General features: G+C 52.6%; 1 long non-coding RNA gene across 1 annotated transcript; it reads left to right on the plus strand.

The window, feature by feature from the left end:
* Positions 1 to 3,863: 3,863 nt before the first annotated feature.
* Positions 3,864 to 23,345, plus strand: LOC134471860 (uncharacterized). Its single transcript, XR_010041568.1, has 5 exons — positions 3,864 to 4,232; positions 4,324 to 4,431; positions 13,263 to 19,926; positions 20,020 to 20,901; positions 21,130 to 23,345. It is a non-coding gene; the product is annotated as an uncharacterized LOC134471860 (long non-coding RNA).
* Positions 23,346 to 23,791: the final 446 nt, after the last annotated feature.

Genomic DNA, 23,791 nt, shown 5'->3' on the forward strand with positions numbered 1-23,791 from the left:
ACAAGGCCACCTCTGTTCCGTCCCTGTGATTCTTCCCATCCTAAGTGACGCTGCTCAAACCTCGCAGCAGGGAGGGCTGAGTGCCCAGCCCCGGCCAGTGACAGCAGGACATTGCGGGAGCAGCAGGAGGCTGCCCGCCCAGCCCAAGGAGGGAAAGAACACACAGGCCCATCCCGGGTCACAGCTGCCACCCTCGCAGCTGTGCGGAGTGCCTGCCGGCCAAGGAATGTCCTCAGAAGCTGGCCCCACCCCGGCCTCCTCCCCGGAGGGTGGCTTCTGGGCACCTGCCACCACCCCACAGACGCTGCCCTGCCGCCAGACGCCTATCCGTCGTACCCTGGTTCACCTTCGGCCAAATTTAGGAATTGCTTGTCTGGAGTTCATGCAGTCCCAGAAGGCCAAGGAAAACATCTTGCTGCAGAAAAAGTGTTCTTTGTGCGGAAACTGACAGACACTATTCCCACTTCTCAGAGCACTCCTGTGCTTTCTGAAGCCTGGGCTCCATCGCAGGGAGAGCAGCACCCGGGTCAGGTGTGAACTCACTCTCACTGAGTCCACACACAAAAGGCGATGACACCAGCTCACGGGTTTGTGAGATGTGGATTCTGGTTCTGCGCCTCTGGGGCTGTGTGGCTTTGTGAATCAGATGCTCTGCACCTCTGTTTTCCCATCTGTAAAAAGGGATGACACTAGTGGTTACTGGATTAGACTCATCAGTGCTTGCAAAGCACTTTGAACAATGCCTGGCACTATTTTAATTATTATTATTATTATTATTATTATTAATTATTATCAGGCAAGTGCCTCTCAATCGTGACCGCCGGAGAGGAGCAATCCTAGGGCTCTCATTTTGCAGACCGGAAGCTGCCATAGCTAAGGATCAGGGGCCAGAGCTGGGCTGGGGCCAGGCCAACAGTGGTTCCGCTGGGCATCCTCACTTTCCCTCTGCTCAGGGCAAAGGCCAGCCAGCCCTCCACAGAACGCTGGCACCCTGAGAAGGGCGACTCGGGCCCTCATCATCCTCATGCAAAGATGGGTTGTGAACCTGACCTTGCCTCCCCCAGCCTGCGGCGTGGGCACCTCTGCACTCCAGCTCTGGGATTCCTGCCACCCCAGTCCAGTGCCAGCACGGGCGGTCAGGTCCCTTTCTCCCTGGCCCTCCCTGGCCTCTTTCACCCTGAAGTTGAGGCCCGGGATGGAAGGCGTACTTCACTTCCTCTCCCTCGCACTAAGGGCTGCAGCCGAGAGCTCACGTGACTAACCTGCAGCTCTGTGAGGCTCAACTCCAGGCCCGTGCTGGGACTCAGGGCATCTGCTGGCGGCGCTGTGGGTTTAGGGTTTTTGTTTATGTTTAACACATGAATGCACACACACATGCTAATAAGAATGCCAACAGCACAGGAGCATTTGAGGAAGAAGTAAAAGTCCTATTTTCCAATCTCTTCTCTCCTCTGTTCCCTCACAGGAACACCACCCTTTCAGGGTATCTGTAAACCCATCCAAACGTTACTCTGTCTCTACGGATCCTACTGTATCTATCATTCGAAGATGTCTTTCTTTTGCTTAACATGTATTCAAGACTTTTTCTCCCCCTCCGTGATATTAGGGATTAAACCCAGAGCTTGACTGCTAAGCTGGATTCTCAGCCTTTTTTTTTTTTCCCTAGTACCGGGGATTAAACTCACGACTGCACACTTGCAAGGCAGGCGCTTATGCTGCTGAGCAATCCCCGGCCCTTCTCAGCCTCTTTTATATTTTTCTGTAAGTCACTAAATTGTTCGTAAGATGGAATTTGTGATCCTCCTGCCTCTGCCTCCCAGAGTGCTGGGATTACAGGTGTGCACCACCATACCTGGCAAAGACCTTTCCTGTTGACACCTGACAAACTGTTGCATTCTTTACAGATTATCCACTTGTACAAATGGACAAACCACTTGCTATCTCTGCCGTTGTTAAGCAATCAAGGTGGTCACAGTTTTCCTCCTCCGAATTCTTTCCTGTGTGTCTATGCACCTATAAATATTTTCTGTAAAAAACATGGGATTTCTACGCCAAAGGATTGCAAGACTCACAACGTACCCTACACTCTATTTCTTTGTTCTGTTTTATTTCTACTCATAGCATTTGTTATAAATTACAGCATACATTTATGGTCTAAAATAAAATTTTTACCAGAGCAGATACCATATCCATTGGAGGCTGTCTCTCTAATACCTACAACAGTGTCTGGTGTGTAGTAACGAGCCAGTGCTTATTGAATGAAAAAAATAATTGAAAAACAGACATCTTGAATAGCGATAATGTTTCCCATTTATTATCCCAAAGTCTGGCTAGTTTGTGCTCTTCCAAGAGAGCAAGACACGGTCTCCTTGCATCCTTGAAAACGTAAGATATTATCACCTTCTGAATTATGTTCCCCACCGACAGAGGGGAAGTCACCTTCTATTTACACCACGCTCGACACTTTCTTCCAGCGCCCGGCCTGAGAGTCAGACTGAGAAGTTCTGTCTGCACGTCTTGTGCCCAGAGCCGCAGGCTGGAAACCAGCTCAGGCAGGGGGCGAGGCTGAAGGGAGAGCAAGGCAGAGCCCCAGCCAGAGCCACAGCCCCTGGGAGCTGGGGAGGGTCGGGGTGCAGAGCCAGCCAAGGACAGCAGCTGTGCTCGGAAGGCAGAACAGGATCCGCCACATGGAGGGGTGGGCCAGCAGCCCATCTGAGGGGCGGTGAGTGGGCAGCCAGCTCCACAGCAGCCAGGCCCAGCTCCCGCAGAGGGAGGAGACCAACCGGACGCCTGACAGCCTCTGAGCATTGACCTTCACCTTCAAAGTCCTCCCCGAGATAAGTGCGAGTCCTTGCTCCCTGAGGGCGCTGCAGCTGCTCTGTGCCACGGTCCCCTCCCTTGCAGAGGGCACTGTGGCTGCCCCAGGGGGCAGCTTCCCAGGAGTGCTGACTCCAAGGGAAACCATGAGTGACCCCACACCTCCTCCGTGTGAGGTCTGCAGAAGACACCACAGCCTGGGAAACACGGAAATGGGGTGCCTCTCCCTGCACCTCACCAGGGAACACTGGGCCCTGCATGATTGGCCTGTACTAGGGCAGACACAAGCAGAAGAACTTTCTAGAATGAAAAAGAGCTGTAACAGCCTGACACAACATGGAGGTCCTATTTGGATTCTGTTTTGAGAAAAACCAGTGACAGAGACTATTTTATAAGAACCAAAGAAACATAACTATAGATGATTAGGTGACGTTAAGGAATAGTGTTGATTTTGGGGGACTGTGTCTTAGATTATATTCATAATAACTCCTCTTCAGAGGTTCACCCTGAAGTATGTAGGATAAAACATATTCAATAATTTGCTTTAAAAGATATACTTAGGTTATTTTTAAAAATAAATGAAGCAAATACAGCAAAATGCTAAAACTGTTGAATCCAGGTAATGGGTATGTGGAGTGATGCCAGTCTCTCAAGGGTTCTGTGTGTTTAACCTTTTCATAATAAAATTTATAAACATGCAAACAAAGCAGTCAAGGAGGACCAACAGAGGTGAGAAAGTGAGGGGCAGGGACGGGCGACCCAGAGATGCCCCCCTCACCAGGCTGCCCAGCCCGGTCACAACTGCCCCGCTCTGAGGCTGCAGCCTCGGCAAGGATGAAATCACAATGCATCGTGGCATCCGGGAGGCGGCTGTGAGCTCAGCTGGGCACAGGCTACAGGAGGCCGTGTCTGCAGACGGAACCCGTCCATTGCAGGCAGCAAAGCCGGGAAAAGCTGAGGCCAGGCCCAGCAGACCCCCCAGGAAGCTGGAGCCCCGCCATCTGCAGTGCAGCCAAGCATGAGCTGGCCTGTCTGTGCTTGCAAAACTTGAGACAGCACAGACCTTCCCAGAAGTCAGAGCTGGCCCGTATGAGGCGGGAGACGCCGTCCACAGCCCCCTGACAGGAGCAGGACAGCTGGCCTTTACTCAACAGCCAGGGTGCTCCTCCACCTCGCCCCCCGCCCTGGGGCTGCCATCGGGCCTGGAACCTACCGAGGGCCAGTGGGGCCAGGAGTTTTCAGGGGTGACAACAAGGCTCTCCTCTTAACGCACATTGACTGACACCTACTTACAGCTCATCAGCCTGGTATCAGGCCGAGGACCCTGCACGCAGCGGCTCACAGCCCATGGAGGATCAGAGCCAGAGCCAGCTTAGCCCGGCTGTACTAGGCAGGGTGCTCCTGGAGCCTGCCAGGTTGGTGTGCCTCTCCAGGTCCGAGTCCTGCTCCTAACCTACTGTCTTCTTTTTGTTTCTGTGGATGTGACAAAATATTTATTTCTGACAGTTCCAGGACCTGGAAGTCCGAGACCAGGTGCCAGGATGGCTGATTCTGGGGAGTCTTCTCTTCCTGTTTGCAACTGCCGATTCCCACTGTGTCCACCCATGGCAGGAGGTGAGGGAGCTCTTGGGAGCCCTGTTTAAGAGGGCACTAATCCCATGGAGGGGGTTCCACCGTCATGACTCCTGATAATATCAAGCTGGGTGTCAGGATTTGAGCATAGGAATTTGGGGACACATGTTTAACACACACTGAGTCAAAAACTGAGGCCAGTGCCCAGCACTGTGTTCACAGCTCTCCAGGTCATGAGGACTGAATTATCAGCCCAAGGGCTGGGGATTTAGCCCAGCAGCATAAGCGCCTGCCTGGCAAGTGGGAGGTCGTGAGTTGGATCCCCGGTTCTGCAAAAAGAAAAAAGAATTATCAGCCCAGAGCAATGTCCCTCTGAACTTCGCCTCCCAGAGTGAGAGGCAGGGAGTGTAAGGAAACAGATGTCTGCAGACAGGCAGGGAAAATGAGCTCTTCACCTACCTGTGCTCAGCAGGCAGCCCAGCAGCCTCCGCCTGGGGGAACGAGGTTCCTACAAATCTGTCCAGGATGGGAACATTCTCCAGACCAGATCAAGTTATGCTGTGATAACAACAAGCCCCTAAGTCCTGACAAGTTGTGGCTCGCCCTCCCTTCCTGTCTGTCTGTCTGTCTTTCTTTCATTTTTGCTTCAGGGATTGAACTCATGACCTCGCATTTGCCTAGTAGGAGTCCTGACAAATTGATCTCTGGTCTTGGGGAGATTCTGTGGCCTGGGGTTCTCCCCAGTGCCCTTTCCTCTCTGCCATGCCCTGTGATCCGAGCTTCACCATCTTGGCAAATTCATGGTGAGGGATTTGTAAGGGATGAGGACACTAGGGAAGGACACTCCAGTCAGGAAGGTGACATGTGTAACTTCTTGTGGTCACAGGCCAGAAATGCTACTCATCCCGTCCTCACTGCCGGAGTATGAGCTGTCAGAGGCCCCGGAGGACAGGAGCAGCCCAGGGAGAGCCCACCACAGGGACTCGATTCCTTTCCTGTGCTGCGTGCTAGGTAGAAGGCAGATAGCTTAGCAAACTTTTCTAAATGTGAGATACTATTTTTCTGTAATTCTCCAGTTCTTGCAATGCTTTATGTTGCCAAGTGATGACGGGTCTCTAAGGAGCTCTGTGGTTCGGTCACCACTTCTGCTACATGCCCTACGGCTCCTGGCCTAGCCTCTGGCAGGCAGAGCCCAAGGCCAAGCAGAGGGATATGCGCTGCCATGGTGGGAGACCAATGCTCAGGCCCCCGGGGGCTGGGAAACCAGGCCTGGCCCAAGTGAGGGCTGCGGTTGTGAGAATCCCAAGTCCAGGAAAAGAATCAGTGCTTCTCCAGGCTGTGTTGAGGAAGAGAAATATGGCCATTTCCTCCAGAAAAAAAGGACGGAAGGAAGGAAGGAAGGAAGGATGGAAGAAAGAAAGAAAGAAAGGAAGAAAGAAAGAAAGAAAGAAAAGTGAGTCCAAGCCACATTCCTGGCCTTGTTTTGGCTCTGATTCAGCTTTTTTGTTTGTCTTGGGCTTTCACTATGCAGTTCAGGCTGGCCTTCAGCTCACTTTGTAGCTCAGGCTGGTCTTGAGCTTGCAACAACCCTCCTGCCTCAGCCTCCCGAGTGCTGGGATTACAGACATGTGCCACTATGCCCGGCTTCTGATTCAGTTTTATAGGGCAGCAACTGCTATGGGGCCAGTTAGTAACCCCAAGAATATGACCTCCCCACCTTTGAGCACCTCCAGGGCAGAGCCTTAGCAGACTCCCCCTGAGCCCAGGAGCATCCTCCCCTGTGTAGTGCCTGGAGTGACTCGAAACAAGTACCAAGACTCTTCGCTGTGCTAAGGCTGCCAGCCCTGCGGCCTCCAGGAAAAGGAGAGGTCACGGGGCCCACCCCTCCTGGCCCCGAGCACTTTGGGCCCCTCCCCTGCTCCATTTCAGTTAAGATGTCACCACCCGGGACTCCAGCAGAGAACACTCTAATGGGGTCAGCGCCCAGGGCACTAACATGGAATGCGGCTGCCTTCTCATGGGACAGATGAGACTAATGGCCATTGTCCTGAGCCCCTTGAATTAAGTCGCCATGCCCTTTGCTGAAAGATAAATTGCGTATCTGCCCCGAGGGAGGATGAATCACTATGGTAATTCCCTTGATTAAAGCCCATTTATTAAGGATCCTGCTGGAGGTTGTTTTTTAAATAGAGTAGGGAAGGGAAAAGGGTGCAGTAATTGGGTTTCCCTTTGGCCTACAAGTTTTATCCTCAGAGAAAGCAGTAAAAAAGACTCAGTTTGCTCAAATTCTTGCCTGGGAATCCTACAGTGGAGAGAGAGAGACAGACAGACTGAGACAGAAAGAGTACTGTCCCAAAGCCTTTAGGCATCCATCTGACCCTTCACCAAGCAAATGGGACATCCTGGGGCTTGGGGGCCACTGAGGAGCCACAGGGCCAAGACCAGCAGAAAGAGGGTAGGGCCTGTCATCCACTTGCGGGGCTCCCCCTGTTGCATTTCAGCAGAAGTATTTTACCTGCTATCTGAGCCCCCATGTGAGAAACTCAACCCTCACTCAACTCTGAGCGTCCGGGGCTGCAGAGTCCATGCCACCTCCACAGCAGGCAGAGGCCTTCCACAAACAGAACTGGGCTGAGAAGCAGCTGTAAATACTGGCCTCTGTCCCACCTACCCAAAGAGCTAGACAGCCAGGCACTGCAGAGGAGCCCCCGAGACAAAATGCCTCACAGCCACAGCCTGCATCCCGCTCAAGAGCCCAGGACCACGGTACACCTGCACCAAGCATCTTAAAATATAGGCGAATCTGCTGAAGTGTCCTAGGAGCTCAGAGGAGCAGCTCTCAGATCTGAATTGCAATCTGGAGAAGGAAATGCACGCTTTGGGGGAGGTTGAACTCACAGCAGAGGCACAGAAGAGAATGCCTAGGCCAAATGCCTGAATTCTTAAATGTCTTTTGTTTCCTAGGGCCTCCAAATTGCCACCCTGGACAGGCAGCCCTGGGTCCAGAGCCCTAGGATTGGGCCGGATCCTTCTCCGGGCCACTACCCTAGTTCAGTGTAACCCACATCCTCCATTACCACCTTCTCTCCCCTTCTCGGTCCCCTTCCCTGCTCCCCACTCAGTGGCTCACAGGCTGGCCGCTCTGAGTGGGCTATTCACACTTCCACAGCCTGCGGAGCAGAAGCTGAAGGTCGTGCAGGCCTCCTTAGAAGAGCAAGCTCAGAAAATAGAGGCCCCGGCTGCACTGTCTGCACTTCGGTCAGAAAGTCCACTGTGTCCTCCCAGGGAGCTCGTTTGCTCCCCTGGCCCTAGGCTCAGCTGCCCACCCAGGAACCTTGCCAGGTGGCCCTGCCACAAAATGCTTCCTGCTATAGCCCCACGGTGGCATCATCTCTTCAGGGAGGGCAGGCCCCTGCATGCCAGGCCAGCCAGGCCAGCGGCCCTGGCCACAGACAGAGCCGAGTGCCAGGCTCCCCGCGGCCCAGCCACCCGCCGTGCGTGCTGTAATTACATAGAGGGAGCTAAACTGCACGTCTGGCCAGAAATCAGCGTGCTTCCCAGGCAGGTTGTCTGTGCCAGTTACCTGTCCCACATAGGCCAGGGAGAGATAGATCAGAGTCGGTGCGCTCTGACTCCTCCTCCAGCGTCAGCTCCTCTGCTTTACACCACCCTCCTCTCCGCGCGCCGTCCGTCCCCTTCCAGCTGGGCTGCTGGGTCCCCAGGATAGCCTCAGGCGCCCCGGGGGTCAGGTTACATGAACGCCACACTGGTGATTCTGCTGCAGGCCCTACCTGGTTTCCTTTCCACCAACCCCACTCAACAGCTGTCCCTGTGTCACGCCAGTCTCTACCTTCCTGCCATGAGTGGAGGCGTGATCCTCATAAATGTCAATGTGTGTTCATCAGAGAGCAGAGGCCTCTGGTCCCTCGGACACTTACCTCTCCAGCCTAGCTCAGTCGGCTACAGAACGGCCTGCATGCTCTGCGTCGTGGCAGTTAGGTGGGAGGGTGCACAGCGCTCAGGCCGCCCTCAGCAGGCCAACTTAGCTCCTACCTCTGGAAGCCCAGCGGTTTGAAAAAAATCTGAGAATCTCCCTGCACCCATCTCTGCCTGCCTGCCCCACAAGACTCAGCTCCGCAGGGCCTGGGACTGGCAGGGGCCAAATGGGGTTTTCCTCAGCCTGAGCAGGGCTTGACAGAGGACACCTCTCAAGCCCAAGTGTCCACAGCTAGCAGGACTGGGGTGCCAAAGTCAGGAAGGCCCCGCAAGTCCCTCTCCCGCTCTGAGCCCTGAGTCATCAGCAGAAGGCTGGTAGGTGTTTTCGGGAGAAAACCCCAGGAGACACTGCGGCGATGGGACAGGGGCTTCCTGTGTTCTGGGAAGGTGAGGAACCAACAGGAGAAGAAAGTGGTGGCCCCAGAAAACAGTGCGCCTCCTTCAGGGTTGAGTGTGCAGACAGAAAGGCAGGAGGCCTTTCCAGAAGGAGCTGGAGCCAGCCTCAGCGTTGGGGCAGCGGTAGGGTTTCCACTTGTGCTGAAGTATCGGGGACCGTGAATTCATTTGGATCAGAGCCCTTCCCGAGGCCGGAGGTGGCCTAGTATGCTGGTCCCCCTGTGCCAGGGCGCACCCTTAATGGTGTGTCTCCATTTCTACAAGAATGAGTTGAGGACCAGACTCAGTGGTGCGTCCCATAATCCAGCTATCTAGGAGCCTCAGGCTAAAGGTCCAAACGTTTGAGGCCAGCCTGGCAACTCAGCGAGACCCTGTCTCAAAATAAAACTGGTGGTTTAGTGGAAGCGAGGCCTGGCTCCAATCCTGAGTACCAACACCCCACCCACCCATGGGGTGCGGCTAAGCCTATGCCACCTAGGAAGTCCCACCCCTCAGGGTCTGCCTCCTTCCTGCAGTGAAGGGCTGGCCTGGGCTTCCCTCAGGATTCAGTGGAACCAGTCCAGAGATGTGGCCAGACACGCAGACACACCCACACACCGGCAAGCACCTTCACGATACACATTGGTAATCACGCACAAAAACACAGAAACCTGTGCCCGGGGCCTACTTCCTTTCAGCTTGAAATCATTTTCTGTCCCCTCTTCGGGCCTGCAGCCGGGTTATGCTCTTCCCAGAGAACCAAGAGGTCACAGAGACTTTTCACCTCCATTTTGATTTACTGCTCTCCGTAAAAAGAAAAAGAAGTTCAATTAATTTATTCTGAACAGTGAAAAAGGCTTTGCAAAGCAGGCAGGCAGATTCTGGGGAAGGTTTGGAGGCATCTTGGTGGACAAAGGAAAGAGAGCTTCTCCCACTCGCTCTACACAGCACACCCTGGAGGCAACCGGGCTGCTCCGCCTGGGACCCGCTGGGTTACCCCTTGGGGACCAAGCTCAGGCTTCTGTGTCCCTCCAGGGACCTGCTAGAGGGGCAGTCCTGTAAGCCTGGGTGACAGAATGAAGGGGGAAGCCTTCAGGGAAGAGCAGGTAGCGCAGACAAAGAGTGGGGCCTGGCCGGAAGGACCAAGCGGGGCGCTGCAAGAAGAGGGACCAGCACAGCCAGAGCAAGGCAGCCCGGATGCCGGGCCGTCTCCCGGGTGGGGCCCAGGGAGTGACCAGCGGGGCCTTCCAGAAGGATGGAAGTGCTTCATTTAGAAGGCAGGGGCATGGCACAGAGGCACCGGGGACATTTTAGTAGGAAAGCACTATAATCAACCACTATGAGACTAGCAATAATTCTTAAACAGTTGACAGAGTGACCTGCAGGGCCCGGGCCCTTCAACCACTGTCACAAGCCTGCTAGAGTGCGCCCCATGGGGACTGTGAGAGCCTGGCACTGGACGGGTACGCTCAGCCGCTGCCTGAGCTGATGAGAAAGCGTAGCCAGCTCCCCGGTCCTGCTCCTCTTCAAGGCAGCACTGGGGGAGGATACTTTTTATTTGCCTGTTCACCACACTGAAATTGGTATGAAACACAAAGCTCATTTTTAAAAATACAATGTTTTCAACCAGAGTCCAGACTCCGAAAACAGTCACCATTATGATGGCTTTACTCTGATGGGTCTCTGCCAACTCTTCCCCTGCACGATGACTCCTCAAAATACAGAAGTGGTTTCTCTCGCCTCTGTCCCTCGAACCTTGCCAGCTGCTCATACAGAGCAAAACTAAACAGATGGGAAACTGGTGAATCCGATGGTGATGCCTTAATCACCACACTGTTTGCTTGAGTCAAATCATTGTGAATTATTTATCATGCTTTGCAGGTTTGACCTTTAAAATGAACTCAGATTTGTAGGCCCTCTCATTCGCATATTTTTCTAAAGACAAGATTAATTCTAGGCTGAAAAAAAAGTTGTTCAGCATGATCCTTGTGAGAGAGAAATCCTTGTAAACAGGTAAGCGCCTGGAGGCCACTAGACCTCCAGCTCCTGTCTGTGCTGGCTGAGGCCACAGCTCTGGGCTGCCGTCCCTCCTGCTGGGGATAGGCACAAGCGGGCACATCTGCAAACTCAGGCGCTTTCCAAAGCGTCTTTGTTCCAGGGGAAGTGTTCCCGAAAGCAGGGTGCGAGGGGCAACAGTGGGTGGGGGTACATGGCAACGGGAGAGGAGAGCGGGTGAAGTATAAAAAGTGTCCTTGGCATAAACCAGCCTTTCACAAGTGGTGCTGGTGACGAGAATGGTCACAGTACCTGGTGCCAGACACTTGAAGGTGGGGGTTGCGGTAAAAAAGCGTCAGGAATATGGACCGCTGGGCCCCACAGGGTCTGTGAGAACAGCTAGCCATTTCCTTAAATCTCAGGCCATACCCTGAGGAGACCAAGGACCTGTCTAGAGACATCTTCGGGAACAAAGGACAACACTGGGAAAGAGGTCTCAGCTGTCCCTGCCAGCAGAGCACAAGGCAGCTTCAATGTGCCAGGCACCGAGTGGGGAGGCCAGGGCTGGCCGAGTCAGTCACCGTGCAGGTGATGGACATCACCAAGGCCACTGGCTTGTCCGAGGAACAGGCCACGTGACAGGGTTGGATTTCACTGTTTCTTTTATCAAATGGTCCCTGAGTCAAGATCATTCGAGCCCCTAGTTAAGATCATTTCTAAACACATGAAAAGCGCAGAGTGTGATGCTACCAGGCAGGCCACCACAAGTGGACATCAGAGCTCTGGTCTCCCCTCCAAGGGGGAGCTTCCCTCCGGTGCTGGAATATCTTAGTGTGGAAACCCCTTTCCATGCCCTTAGATGGGGGGTCCCCGGGGGCGATACACAAGCTCTGGAAAGAGCACCGCTGATTCCTGAGTTTGAATCCTGTCTTCATTCATCCACTGTGGGACCTTGGTGTGGACGAAGGTCAGCACCCTCCGGCAGAGACCACCGAGCACACACATGCAGGAGAACAAGTGAGTTACTGCTCATGGCAGGCAGGGAGGGCAAATGCACACCAGGGGCCGTAGGGAGAAGGAGAGAGGGAAATCTATAGCGGATTCTGGTTGAGTTGAGGGATTTGGGGGAGATAAGAAAGTGGGCGTGCCCTCTAGATTGGATGCCATAAAGAAGCAGGAACAGTTCTGTGACCTGGTGTCTCAGTAATTTTACCTTTAAGGAGCAAAGTTGCCAAAGAGGATAAAACTATGGTTGGTTTAAAAAACGCAGCAGGGACTTACTTTGGCCAGAAGATGCTTGGCATTTTCAGGTGCACAGTGACCTTGCTCTTGTCTGTGCTTACACGTCATTAGAAAGTGGCCTTCTCTCACCTTCCGTGTCCTCTCGTGGTGTCCAGAGTTGCTGGCTGAGGTTGGGTGTGTCCTGAGGAGAAGTCTGGCCAGCTTGTGTGGAAGGCCACTTCCCATGTCAGGGCCTGCACTTCCTTCTTCTGCAGGTTACGATCTCCTCCAAGCACACAGCTCTCCCTCCGGTGGTGTGTACCTCACAGGGTAGTTTTGAAGGAGGGATCGGGTAATGTGGTGCTCACCAGGGTCAGCACAGCCAGGAGCACATCACCCTGAAGCTCTGTTGCCCAGCTCACAGGCGGGAGACTGGGCAGAAAAACCCAGCACGCTCCGTGGAAAATCAGAGATGAAATATCTGTCCCATGTCCAGGAGCCGCCGAGCTTCCCATTTTGAATTACACTTCGGTCTGGCAGGGCTAGCCTTGAACTGAATGTCCTCCAGCCTCAAATCACTGCAAGCAGTCCTGGCAAGGGACCAGGCTCCACTTGCGGAGGCCTGCCCAGGACTTGGGGACGGGGGTGGGGAAGGAGTCATCCCAGGACTGCCATAGCTAAGCAGCTTTCACCCTGCGGACACAGAAAGGTGGCCACAGACACAGAACTTGGGGAGCGTTGCCTTGTCTGTTAGTAGGAAAGCTAATAGCACGTAAGATTACTGGAATAAGACACCCAGGCTGAGTTTCTCAAATGACACCCTCTCCTGGGTAACTGCTGTTTTTCAGGTTCTGCATCTGGCTTATTTCCACAAAGACTAGATTTAGTGCCATCTCTCCTTTGGTGGAACAAAGGCAAAGTAAACATTTTGATGACTACTAGCACTGGGTAGTGCCCACTTTTGGGCACTAGAAAGGTATCGGGGATGGAATTCAGCCAGTTCCTTCTCAGCTGTGTGTATGTAGCACCTTCGGCCTTGACATGCTCAACTGTAAAATGGGAATAAAAATGCAGTGCTCCCCACAAACCCAAAGACAGTGGAAAACCAAGTTATATTCACATGTGAACACAGAAAGAGCTCTGAAAAGACATGTTATTATTTATAATGAGTGCCATTCATCAGCAAATAGAACAGATCTGAGGCAAAATGAAAAAAGGTCATATTATAACCAATATTTTCTACAGTGACCTAACTGATGTTTCTCCATAATGTTTAACAACAACAGGAAACTCCAAGACCTCTGGATGGGCCTGGGTTCTGCTTACGAAGGCAGAGAACTTCACTCATTACGTGTGAATGATCGATCCAGTCAGCAAAGATTTATAGGGAGTCTGCTCTGCGCCAGGCCTGGTTCCCGGAGTCTGGGATAATTATTGGGAAATAAATTCATCAAGAAGCTCTGGAAACCAACTGTGCAGCCTGAAAAGCGGCTGAAAATGTGCTGCCTTGGCCCTGACCATCTGTGGCCTGTGCGAGGCTGGCAGATCTCAGGACCTGCAGCAAGGGCCAGGCCCTTTGTACCCCAGAAGACAATGTCCTTGCAGCCGGTCCTTGTATATAGCTATAGAGATCCCGCCCTGCACTCCAGCCCTGGGCTGACACCAGCAGAACGACAGGAGAGCAGTGCAGGGAACTGGGGTCCTCACTCTGTCCTGTCACACAGATCTCAGCCTCTGGTGCCTGACTCTCCTTTAGGGACTGTACCTGTCACCTCTTCAGTATAAGCATCTTTCTCTGCACTGAGGAAACCCCAGGCCTCTTCTGAGCAAGTGAAAGTCATCAGACCCTAGCAGGATCTTCCCTGCTCCATCAGCTGCCCAGTTCAGTACTCGGGAACCGCCAGCATCCCCAGCGGTTTGTCTCAGAGTCCGATAATGTCATGAGGGTCTAGTCCAAGGCTGTTTCTGGTCTTGGCGCAGGAGAAGCAGGGTGATGGGCAGGATAGCTCAGGACGGGTGCTTTCCTAGGTCTCCTCACCAGGGCACAGGCACATGGCTTCCTGGCTCTTTCAGGGCAGCAAATGTGATGATTCTTCCCCTCACTCCACATGTGCGCGCGCACGCACACACACACACACACACACGCACACGCACTCATTGTCCAAGCACAAGGATTCATTCCCAGCCGGGACTGTATTGGAGGGGTGTAAATTGTTTTTCTCTTTGCACACATCCTGCCCAGCTCTGGGCCCAGGGCAGAGCAGTGGAATCCCCTTTGTTCTTCCTCTGGTAACCCAGACTGTTCCCCTGCCGTGTAAAAAGAACAGGACCCATTAAGACCGCCCACCCACCCTAAGGCCCTTGCCTCATCCCCAGACGGCGCAGAAGCTCCATTATTCTCTCCTCTACATCTCGGGTCAGGTCACATTCTTGGGATCTTTTCTACGCTTGTCTAAACAACCCCTAGGGGCTGTGCTCATCCAGTTAGGCAGGCCGTGAAAGGATCATTTTCCCCGGATTACTCCGCGGAATATAAATGCTGCGAGTAAAGTGAAAGGGAGGCGGTGTGCTGGGCGCTCATTAGGGTACAATCCAGGCAAACGGTGCTCAGACCTCTGGGGGCTATGTCTGGGTCTCCAGGGTCACGCTCTGCCCAGCCGCGATGCAGTCATCCCTGTTGCCCACTGTCTCCCAGCTAGACTCGAACCTGAGGCCCAGCAGTTAACGAGCATGACCTGAGAGTGAGTGGTCTCTGCACGCACTGGGAGATCCCCACTTCATAGCCCAGCCACAGGCCACTGCCTCCAACTGCCCCTGTGTGTGTGTATGTGTGCGCATGCACCACACACGTGCTAACTAGGTCCAACTCTGAACACCCGGAATCAGGGTCAGCCGGCAGCTTGGTGGTTTCAGCTATTTTCAAAATATGTAGAAGATTCTAGTTCCTGGCTAAGATTTATTGTGAGATAGGAGGACTCAAGAAGCTAGGGATATAGCACAATGGCACAGCGCCTGCCTGGCAAGCATGAGGTTATGAGTTCAATTCTTGGTACCAAAAACAAGTAACCCAGAGCCCTCCCTGGGATGGCGCACCAAGCCACTAGGGAGAGATGTTTGTTTTCCTGGAGTATCCCAGGCAACAGGCAGGAAATCCCAAACTTTTCTTAGCTTTCAGGTTCCAGGGTGAAAAGTCCCTGAGGGCAGTTGATAACCACTCCACGGTGCTCTGCTCTAGAGTTGGAGGATCTGGTTTTCCTGTTGGGGAACCTTGTCTTCCAGAAGCATCCCCCGCCCTTTCCAGAGCAGATGAAGCCTGCACCGCCGTGGCTGAGGAAGCAGACTGCACACCGAGACCTCTGTGCGGCTGTCCACAGAAAGCTAATGGGCTGGAGTGTGACCATGCATACAAGAAGGCAGCCTGTCCACACCGGAAATGGTGTCCTGGATTCCGGGAGGGCCTCTTGGCAGAAGTACATTACAAGGGCCTCACAAGGAAAGCTGGGCTCAGCCAGACTCGAGGTCTGGGGGTGTCTGTGTTGCAAACAGAGTGAGGAAGTTAGCAGCATGAAGCCTCAGGCGCCTCGGGGTGGCCTGGAGCTGCTGCCAGGTGTGGGCTTTGAAGGGAGAGCCATAACCATGCTTGTCCTGAAACATAGCGCTGGCAGCCAGGGGCTTTGAACACATCCTCAGGCTCCCGGGGACTCCCCACAGATGCGGGAGAGCAGAGGTCCCCCAGCACGGGGGCTCAGCCCTGCCAGAGGAGCAGCTGGTGTCTGGGAAGGTCTGATTTGTCATGCAGTGCTTGGAGTCATCCATGACATCAGAGGGTCCTGAGGAGAATGCAGCCCCCTCGACACCTCTCCAAGAAGCCGTATCCTAGGACCAGCAACATTTTTGGTGAAAGCACGTCTACCCTTCCCATTTTGCAGTTCCTAAACCAACTAGAAGTCTAAGTGGTTTAAAGAATCCACCAGTCATCAGGATTGAGCAGAGGGTTGCATTGTTCTGCTTCTTAATTTTTTCATATGACAAGTGAGGGTGATATAACTATGTGCTCCTAGGACTGCCTGAGCACAGGCTGTGCACATGTGTGTGTACAGGGGTGCGTGCATGTATGTGTGTGTGCACATGTGTGATTTTACACATGCTGTCATCTGATCTCCATCGGCCACTGAGCCAGTGTGTTTAGGTCCGGCGAATCGGTTGCTGTCTCTGGCTTGAAATTTAGCAAAGTAAAACACTTGCCTGATGAGACACTGGGCCTCTAACCCTCTGGGCTCTCAGGGTCATGGGGCCAGAGCGCTCAGAGCAGTGTCCTAGTGGGAGGTGTTGGAGCTGCAGCTGAGTGACCTCTTGTAAATGACACCTCAGAGCTGCAGAGCAGGCTTCTTGTCTGGGAGGCTCACGTGTGTGTGGTCACACACTCTCTCACACTCAGTGCAAGCTGCCTCAGAGGATGAAGACCCGTGTGAATCTACCTGGAATTCTAGGTTCTGGCCCGGGTTAGCATTGGAGAGTCACTCCACAGGACAAAACCCCACAAAACTCAGCAATACCACACTGCCAATGTCCTGAAAATGTACCAGGCCCGTTCCAGATATTCCTCAGGTCTTTACCCAGGACAGGCAGGTTGGTAACCAAAGGATCTTAAGAACTCGGTGCTGGAGACGAGCAAGGCCGGAGGAGGAAGGCAGCCTTCCTAGCCCTATGTGGCCTCGGGCAGGAACCCTGCCTCTCTGGGCTTCAGTTTTCCGTCTGTGAAATGAAGGAGTGGACTCCATGACTGCAGGAATCCCCGTCACTTTTGGTAGTGGATTAAAAACAAAATCAATGATATCTGACAGACGATAATTCCGAAGGTGACACTTACTTTGAAGTTGTAAAATTCTGCTCCCTAATTACTGGCTTGAACACTGTTATGGATTAAGAACTGGTGGTCAACTTAAAGCCAGCTGGATTACATCAGCATGGCACTGAGAGAAGATGCTCCACCTGAGGAAAGTTGCCAGGATAGGTGGAGAGGAAGGGAGGCGTTGAGCAGGCATTGTGTGTTCTCCTACGAGTTACTGTCTGAGCTGTTGGTTCTCCTGGAGAAGCCTTGGTCCTCACATCAAGCATTGCTTCCTGGCTCCGGAGGGGAAGACATGTGTTGCTTGGTCTCCAGGATGAACTCCTTACACTGCTTCCTGGCACGTACCTGGCTGTGCTTGTCGTCAGAGGAGCTCAGGACCTCCATGTCACTGAGGATGGCTGTGGTGCCTTTCAGGACAGCCCTGGTCTTTGTTGTGAGTTTGACTTCTCGGCTCCAGCGTAGAACCCTCATCCCACCAGCACAGCTCCTTCATCCTGCTGGCATAGACTTTCTGGCTTCCACCGCTGACCCTTGGGTCTTCCCAGCACGGATCCGTAAGAGACTGGTGTGAGTCCTTCTTGTGGGCTCTGGAGCTCTAGTTGGACTTGTGGGAGGCATTGTCCTGAGCTCTGGGTTTTTATCTGGACTCATGTGGGACATTGCTGTGGGATTTAGGCTCTTGACTAAATATTCTATGTCTTTGGCGTGGCAGATAGATTTCCTGCATTTTCCTGTGTTAACTCCCGGTGACCATTACAAAAATAATATTATAAACTCCATGCCTTGATCCTAATTGTTCTCTGTATACAACCCCTGACTACAACAAACACCCATTTTTAGTTTTCTAAAAATCCTTTGCAAAGGCTCAGAGTGACACGGAGCTGCCTTTAAAACTCCAATGTGTGTTGCTTCTCTGAGGGAGCCCTGCCAGGAGAGCTCAGAGGACACAGAGACCTGTGTGTCCCACTCTCCGGACACCTGGAAGCTCTAAGAGGCAGCCTTCCGGGGACGCCCAGCCCCAACAGGCTGACCTGACCCAGTGCCCTCTAACTGAACTATGTACCGGCACCCCACACATGTCCTTTTTTTCCCTTTTTTTCTTTTGATTTTTTGAGACAGGTTCTCACTGTGTAGCCCAGGCAGGCCTTAAAACCACAGAAATTCTCCTGTCTCAACCTCCTGAAGGAAGGCTGGGATTACAAACTTGCTCCACGACACCCAGCCTAACCCTGCCTTACCCTGCCTTCTTGAACTCAAATGGTGTCTTAAGCACTGGCCTAGGGAAGGAGGAGGGGCCTGGCCAATCCTAGCATGATCTGAATAGCAGGAGTCAGAGGCCAGCTCAGAGATCCACCCCAGACACCGGTTTCCAGCTCATGCTCCGCAATCAGACTTGTCTGCTTCCAAACAAGATGCGTGGTCGAACGGCCTTGCCTTCTGCCTTCTGCTGGGGACTGGAGCACAGCACACCTGAGTCTGGAGACTCTCAGGCCACAGGTGCCCCACAGCCAGCTCCAGAGCCTGTTTCCGAGTCACTTGGGAAACCCTGCTGACGGGAACAGGCCTTCACCCAGCCACCAACCCTGGCCACGACACTACCCAGGCCCTGGCAAGGTCCAGGTTACCAGGCGCTCAAGGTCAAGGGCTGCTTTCTGAAAACCGCAATCTTCAGAACAGTGACCACAGAGGGGTTCACCGGTGTGAGAATTTCTACACTGCACCCCCTGTCTGATATGATTTTTTTTGTCAACAGGAAAGTTTAAAAAAAAAAAAAAAAAAAGAGCCAACCTTCAACAATAACCTCCCTTCCAGTCTAACCCCGCAGTCTGATTAGGCTTGGCTGCTACCCCCATGCCAGGAGAACCAGTTTGCCCAGACCTAAGGTGATTACCCAGTCACTTGTGGCAGGGTCGATGAACTCTTGCAGAACTCTTGCAGAAATGCAGCTCTGGGCCATCTTGGGGGAGTGGGGCAGATGACCAAGTCTCCTGTCTCCTTTGCTGAGCTGTGTAAGGGACAGAGACTTCTTCATTGGGTTACAGATTCAGCCACTAAGCACTGAGCCTAACAAGCGCGCACACAGGACTAGGGGTGGGTGGATCCTTTTAAGCACAGGTTTGTTGGCTGCTTAAGGGTGGTCTCCATCCATCTGCGACTGTATCCACCAAGTAAGGCTAGACAGGCCCTCCACGGCTTTGTGCCCTGGCCACCTGCTGCTCAGGAGTCACTGTGCCCCCTCCCAGGGCTGCGGTTTCTGTTACCACCTCCTGTGAGACCTGAATGGGGAGCAGGACTTGCCAATCTAACCTGCCAAATGCATCCCATGTGATTCCCAGAATCTGCAGTTTCTCAAGGGCCCTTTTTTCACTTAAGGCAGGATTCAGGAATCCACCAGTCACTAAGCACCTGCCAGCACTAAGCACTGGGCACCTGCCTGACTTAGCTGCCAGATGCTAGGGGTGCAAAAATTAGTATGACCTGGGACCCCAATGAGCTTGAAAGGCTGAAAAGTCCTTCATAAACAAGAGCTGTTGTTCCTGTCAGGCATGCAACACAATGTTTTCCACTTCTACTCTGTGTCCAAAGCACTGAGATGAATCCACTTGTAGGAAGCTGATCGCAATTTATTGAAGACTTAAAGTAAGCTAGGAACCGCACAGATGCTTGGTTTGATCTCGTTTACTTGTTAGAATTATTTTACCAATAAAGAAGTTGAGAAAGCAGAGCGTACAAGTAATTGGCCCAAGAATGTACAGATAGTAGCAGAGCAGGACTCTTGAATTTCCTGCTGAACCACCCTGTCTGTCCTGCAGCAGGAGATGAATCATGCGATGGGGAGCCTGATGGCGGAGCAAGGGACATCACTTCCTGCTCCCTCTTTCTTGAGGCCCCCAGCAAACCCCGTGAGCTTGGATCTCTCTGTCACAGCTGAGGTAGAAGGGTTACAAGTGTCCGAGGGAGAACTGAGGACCTGGCGTTGCCACGCCTGACCTGCCCTGCACTCACGGTTATGCTGAGTTCTGAGCTCACCTGGTCAGCTGAAGAGACTGCCCACCATCTGATCACCGTTACGGAACGGGCCCCCTTTGTACCAGCCGGTAAGAAATCTCTTGGCATTCCAGCCCAGTTAGTACTTTTCCTCTCTGAGTTGTTTATACATTCATTGAAATAATCTCTATTTATTCTTTCAGATGTGGCAAGCAACCAGCCGTATAATTTATCATTTTTACCCATTACCCATAAAGTGAAAACTTTGAACAATTCTTGCCTGGCACAGCGGAACCTACCTCAGGGAAGCCAAGCTGGCTCACTTATCTTGTGTTACTGAGGGCACTCCGTTTGGGTTCCCATTTAGCCCTCAGTTCTAGACATTCTGGGAGGAAATCTGTAGTCACAAGATTGCTCAGGCTTAAGGCAGGGTGCTGAATGGATCTTCCCATTTGCAGAGTCTACCCGGTTATGCAGCCAAATATCTGACTTCTCCATATTTGGCCACCACTGAATAGTGTATATGTTTTTTTTTTTGTTTGTTTGTTTTTTTTTTTTTTTTTGGCACTCGCATAAGTAATACTTTTTATACTGCAAGTCTCATTTAAAACTTTTCTACCATGAAACAGCAAATGCGTTCCTGCATTCCGTTTAGGTGCCTCTAGAAGTCTTTAAATATTTATCCAAAGGTCAAACAAGCTCTGGAATTAAGTGGAATCAGTCATTAGCAAAGTGAAGAGAGACCTGTTTCTCCCAGCACTCGTTCCTTCCCTTTTCGGGACCGACAGAAGGAACATGACTCTGGTGACAGCTGGAGGACAGAGATAACAGAATCATAAAAGCCCAGGCTGCTTCCCTGTCCCTCACACTACCCTTCCAGGTCACGATTTCCAAAATGAAAAGGGTGAGCCAGCCGCGCCAGGCTTCTGCCCAAGAGTCCTAAACTTTGCCCAGCTTTTGCTGACACCTGAAGCCCAAGCAGCCAGCCAAGTGGCTCTTCCTAGGAGACCTGCAGCCCCGGAACACACGCCTGCCATCTGTTTGCCCAAGGACTGCTGAGACTGCTTCCCCAGGGACCTTTCTGGGTGAGCACCCTGCGCGTTTTGGCTGGGGGGTTCTCAGTCAGTGTCCTCAGTGCCCCGAGTCCCGCCTGCAAGCATAGCTTCCCTACCTCCCCCTGACTGGGGAATCTTCGCGGCTCCAGATGTTAACTCACGGCCTTTCACTGCCCAGAGCAGTCGTCCTGACCCTTTGTCACTTCCTCTCAGAAGCTGGCACTTCCTAAATTTTTGTCATTTAATTCATGTATTCAGACAACTACACTTTCATGGGGTCCTACTATGTCAAGCACTGTACGAGCATGAAGTACACCCCGAAGAAGAAGCAGCCGTGGCGTCTCCTCCTGCCGTGGAGCTGAGGATTCATCTCCTCCCACTTGTTACCCTTCCCAGACTGTCGCTGCCCTTCTCCGAGGCTTCCATTGCCACCTGTCTCCAAGGGCTTCTGCTTTCCTGAGTTAACCTGGAAACCTGTCCAACTGGGCCAGCACCTGAGAGGCATTGTGACTTAGAGCCGAGTCCATATCCACGTAAAGAGGCGGTTTGATACAGAACCTTGACTCCACCCAGAGCGCCTGCGCGCTGCAGGCACTGGGTCCTGTCCCAGATGAGGTCACCACGGTGGGAACCCCCACCACGCCCCTGCCCTTGCTGCCTCTTTCCACGTGGAAAATATTCTTCCCTTCTGTCTCCAAAGCACTGCCAAAGCCAGGTCAGAAAACCTAGCAAGGCTTAATTAAAAGTTTCAAAAGGATAGAGCTGATGATCTAGCAAGTGTAACCTGTGGTTGGGTATGGTTTCCCCGCTAGTCTTGATAGCACTCCTGGGATCTAGCAAGGCGTCACCTTCCCTCCCCTCTCCACACACCATTGCTCCCCAGAAGCACACAGCAAGTGAACTCTCTTTCCCTGCTACTTAAAGTCCACTTTATAATACTACATATGGTTCTAGTCTAGGGCTCATTTCTCAGGAAGATTATTGGTGTGATGCAATCTCCTCCATTCAGGGTGACTGCTCACACCCACCTTTCTGTGTGACCTGAACAGACACACCAGTCTAATGCTGCACAGAAAATATACAGATTATGGTACAGATGGTGATTGAGGATGGAGACCATTTGCAAAGATATTCAGCATTCAATATGTATAAAACCAAACTCAATATGTCTTTCCAGTGCCCTTTGCCCAGATCTGCATGCTTCTTTAATCTTCTTTTGAGTGGCATAAAAGTCATGCAGGCCAGAGTGCCAGCAGTCACCATGGTGTGTCCCCCACTCAAATTTTCATGCCCTCTGTCTCCTAAATGTCCTTTGAGTCTGCTCCATCCCCTCATGTCCAAACCTTGGTCTGGGCTGTCCACCTCTATTCAGTCAGGGCAAAGGCCCCCCCACTGATCTTCCTGCCTCCCCCAAAACATCCCATGCCTGCAAGTCAGGACGATCCTTCTCAAATTATAATCCCAGTACAGATACAGGATCATTGCCGGGACCCAGACTGCCTGCACGTGAATCTGTAGGACTTTTGTGACTGTGAGCTACTATCTTACCTGCCCTGTGTCCCCATCTCTTTATCAGCAAAATGAGGAGGATAAACCTACCCAAGAGTTTCAGCCAGTTTTGATTAGCTGCTCCCCAAGTAGCTTCCAATTACCTACCCCACTCCACCCCAGTATCCTGCCTGTGCATAATCTCTTCCACTGAGTGTGATTGGACCCAAATGCTTGCATCTAATAAATAGAATTCAGCAAAAGTAAGAGGATATCACTCTTTGATTATAAAAGAGTGTTATAAAAGACAGGGGCTTCCATGGCACCCAGCTCCCTCTGGCCCCTATTCCGTGCTGAAGAAGCCAGCTGCCATGGTAGGAGCTGCCCTCTGGAGACATCCACATGGCCTCAGCCAACCCGGAGCTGACTCCTGCCAGCAGCCATGTCAGGTCCTTCCCAGGGACCCTGAGGTGAAACCAACCCAACCAGCCCTCAGCGGCAGCATGGTGAGAAACCCTGAGCCAGAAGATTGGCTCAACTGAGCCTGAATTCCGGGGATCACAGGTGTGTGCCGCCACACCCCGCTCCATCACTAGGATTATCACTGCTGTGTGGCACACTAATGGACTGAAAATTCTAGAGGCAAGAGATGGTGCCTGTGTGTCTGCTGCATCTTCCTGGTAGACTGGGGCCTGAGAGTCTTCTAGTCAGGAATAAACACTGATGACCAAACAGCAGGCTGGTCTCCAACTCCCAATGATCCTCCTGCCTCAGCCTCCTGAGTGCTGGGATTACAGATGTGCAATACCACTCACGGCCTAATTTTTCTTGACTGAAGAACTGCATGCCAGAGGGGACAAAAGTAGAAAGTAGCTCTCACCCCAAAGAGAGGAGGCTCCACAGTAATAAAAGAAACTACACACATCATCAATGTGTCAGTGGTCCGTTTGTCCACCCCTTCGCTCCCCTAAGAGTTCTTCGATCCACACATCACCCATTTAAGACTTAGCTCAAATGCCTCCTCCCCAACATGTCAGGAAAACGAGGCATTTCTGCCTTGGGCACCTGCCTCCCCTCTCCGTGGCAGGGTCCTGGCTGAGGCCTTCCCTGCTGGTGCCTCCCACCAGGCTGTGACCTGGCTCCGGAGGGCAAGGATTGGAACTCACGGCCTCCATATTCCCCTCTCATCAGGGCCGATGGAGTAGGCGCTGATGCCAAGGGAGTTCAGGGCACTGCCGCATTCTGGGTTCAGGGAGGGCAGAAATAGGCCTCTAGAAGGGCACTGAACCCCTTTGTACAAGAATGTGGGAAAGAGAAGTCATGAGTTTATCCCAGAAGGGAAACTGCATTCTCCTGGGATGAGAAAGGTGTGCAGAGCACGCCAGACGCCTGGAGAACTGAACCTCCTTTAATATGGAAGCCGCCTCCCGTG

The sequence above is a fragment of the Cavia porcellus genome, unplaced genomic scaffold (assembly GCF_034190915.1).
Source record: "Cavia porcellus strain 051 isolate PalLab524CR breed Dunkin Hartley unplaced genomic scaffold, mCavPor4.1 scaffold_1, whole genome shotgun sequence".
In the NCBI taxonomy this organism is placed as follows: Eukaryota; Metazoa; Chordata; class Mammalia; order Rodentia; family Caviidae; genus Cavia; species Cavia porcellus.